Source organism: Seriola lalandi, unplaced genomic scaffold (assembly GCF_002814215.2).
Source record: "Seriola lalandi dorsalis isolate HSWRI2012SDOR001 ecotype SW California unplaced genomic scaffold, Sedor1 jcf7180002052129, whole genome shotgun sequence".
NCBI lineage: Eukaryota > Metazoa > Chordata > Actinopteri > Carangiformes > Carangidae > Seriola > Seriola lalandi.
In genome coordinates, this window is record NW_019522682.1 from 424,889 (window position 1) to 428,422 (window position 3,534).

A 3,534-nucleotide genomic window follows, 5' to 3' on the forward strand; every position below is an offset into this window, starting at 1 on the left:
CACTGGTGTCAGTATGTTTTTTGGTCTACTGGTGAAATGAAAATTTTATTTACTTGATTGTTTATTTGATAGTGACAATGCACCTTAATAAACATCAGTACTAAATATACAATGTAGACATGCTGGATTGTAGCAAAAATGCTAATTGGTAATTCATGAGGTAAAAATATTAATATATATATTCGGTGAAAAAGGTGACTTGATGATCACTCCTCAAAATCCGAAAAAATTACATTCTCTGGAATCTTTGTTTTATAGGTATTTTAGTTTGAAAACCTTTTCAGTCACTTTGGTTTTAGTGGGTGGTTTGACATGAATTTTGAAATGATTTCTTCTCAAAGTTAGATCAGCAATTTAAAGTCAGTGTCAATCAATAAAAAGTAATCATCAAGGACATTAATGAACTAACTTTTAACTGATTAACTATTTGAAAATAAATTATTTTTTGTGTTTTTAGCTGATTTTTCTTGTTCTTCTGTCTCGTTATCCTTTCTGGCTGTCAGGTTGCACAGTGATAATAGACTCCAGCCCATACTATACAAATTTTGGGGCTAAATATTTATCAATTCACAGATAAGAAAAATAACTGATAGGGCAATTAATGAGTAATCACATCCCTTTTCAGAGGATGAATGGTAGCCTAATAAAGCAGTCAAGCGTGAGGACACATCGGTGCCTGCTCTTGATTGGTAGCTCTCTGCATGGCTCTGAATTGGTCAAATGCCTCGTTCATCTTTAGGAAAAGGTGATGACGACATCCTGCCCCTAGCAACGGTTGCGTCTCTACGGCAACATCATCCGATGTCCCCTCTCTGCTGTTGTCACCGTGACTCTCATCTGTTGTCAGTGAGAGAGAAAAATCACCGTCTCACGCGGTGAACTGATGAGTCTGGAGGATGCTGTGTTGTCATGGGTGGAGCGCGAGCGCCTACCGCAGCAGCAGCTTGTGCCTCGCGACTTGAGTACCTAAAGTTGGAGTGGACAACTTGGGCACGAGGACGCTATCCTCCTCATCGTCATCATCAACAAGTATCTCTCATCCCGCAGCCCGGCACTGTTCTTTCTCATTTGGACCGGTTTTAGTTGCGCCTGCCGGTTCTCATCCAGCGGCGCGTGCATCCGAATGGATCCCGCCGTGCTCATCTTCCTACTGTACATGATGATCGCGCACGAGCTGGTCTGCGGCTGGATGCAGTACCGAAGACAGAGCGCCAAGCCCCGCAAACTGGCTGCTGGACCTCTGCTATGCTCAAGGTGTGTGTGTGTGTGTGTGTGTGTGTGTGTGTGTGTGTGTGTGTGTGTGTGTGTGTGTGTGTGTGTGTGTGTGCTGGGCTTAATCAGGAGTAGAGCATCTGCATGTTCGCTTTGGTAAATATGGAGGCACTGTTATGACCTAGTGATTGACAGTCCAGTAGTAGCCCGGAAAAGAATGGCTGATATTGATTAGCAATGCAAACACTCACAAAAAATCTTAGTCTATATAATAGAATCTATACAATATTTTGAATATGGAGGTTAATTTCTGACCTGAAAACTGATGAAATATTCTCAACTCTTAAGTTAATGAAACTTGCCCAGGTGTCATAAGTCCACCTGTTATTGTGTGAGAAGTTTAATATCCCAGTTCTACACATTGGTAAAAACTTGCTTGCTTTTTCCAGTGTCATTATCATATATTAAAGTATTATTGTATACTGTTATTAGGATTTCCCTTCACTGGAAATGAACCTGAACCAAACCATGAAAACAGCTCCCAGACCAAGAATACACCAACTATGTCAATTGGAAAAGTGAACCTGACATAATAAGACGAATCAACTATGGAGTCAGATGTTGTTTGATTACAGGAAAAGTTACACAACTTATTCATCTTATGAAATTAAGTGATGTGGCGTGTGTTCTCTTTCTAGTGAAATCACAAAGGTTTAAATTACCTGTGCTTCCCCCTCAGTTCACGGGTGTGTCATGGAGCCTGGAGGACGAGCAGCAGGTCAATCAGGACCGACAGAGGAGGGAGGGACCTGAGGAAGAGTGGACGCATTGTGAGAAAAGCCTAATGAAGAGGGAAGACAGACACAAACGGACACTTGTTGAAGAATAGTTACTTCTGAGTGCATACTTGTCTGCAAGTCTGATCCGTTCATTTTTATCGCACATTTGGGCATTTGAACCATTCAATACTGTGGATATTTGTGTAACATAAACCATTTAATATTTTTAGGATTTTTCAGGAGAAGGTACGATTTTAAAAAAGGCCAAAAATGCAGCATTTTTACTCAGAAATATGAGGTTTTGTGTGTTAATCTGATGATCATGACTGGCCTTCATCAGGTCAGTGTTAGAGCCTCTTCTCATCTGTGTACTAACCTCCAACAAGCAAAATGTTGTTCTGAGCACAGTTCCTTGGTTTGTACTGCAAAGGCAACCACTCAACAGCATCAGACATTCCCTTCACATTTGTTTGAAGTGATTGATGGTTAAATGTGAAATATCAGGGGCGTCCTGGATGTTTGGTCTAAGATGTACCGTGTTACCACCATGTTCACAGGTCATGTTGTTTGACCTGTTTCTCCTCTCTGCCTCAGTAAAGTCAACTATCAATTAAAGAGGCAATAAAAAGCTTTAAATAATATGGACAGATGGTGGGAGATACTATGCGCATTACTGAGTAGGAATAGTTCAGATTTTTCAGCATAAGCTGTAGCCTGGTTGTCATCCTGTGCTGGAACTAGATCTTCATCATGTTTTGGAACTATAGTAGTGTTTATTTTTTTGTGTGTGTTGTTGTTTTTTTGTTGTTGTATTTGGTCATAAATGAAAGTATTGGACAAACTGAAATGTTGATAGGATGAAAAGCTGCAGTATATTAAATATCTCCAAAGTTATTTTCAAGATATTTCACTTTCAACCCAGAAGTTCAACATGCTGCTAACAGGGCAGAACGTCCTGCATTCATCTAACCACGGATCAGTGCAAAATGTATTCTTTATTATCTAAAAGTTGTTGAGATATTTCAGTCTGGACCAATGTGGCGGTCTACCCCTTCAACTTTAGCAGCACAGCTAAAGATGAATGGCAGCAAAATGGGCCAAGTCAACAGCAACAGCAGAATATGTTTACTGAAAGGCACAGAGATCTCCCATCTCCACACAGGATCTCTGGAGCTCAGCCAGACTGACCACTGGGTTCTTGGTCACCTCTATAACCAAGGCCTTTCTCCCCTGATTGCTCACTTTGCCCGAGCAGCCAGCTTTAGGAAGAGTCCTGCTTGTTCCAGTGGAGGCCACTGTGCTCTTGGGAACCATCATTGCATCCTTCCCCAGATCTGTGTCTCGACACAATCCTGTCTCTCTGCAGACATTTCCTTCCACCTCATGGATTGGTTTTTGCTGTGATGTGGTTAATGGTAAATGGGCTGCATTTATATAGGCCTAGCGCTTTTTTAGTCTTATTGATCACTCAAAGCGCTTTACACGACAAGTCGCATTCACCTCTTCACATTTACAGTGCTTTTCTATCACACGCGCTCTTTCA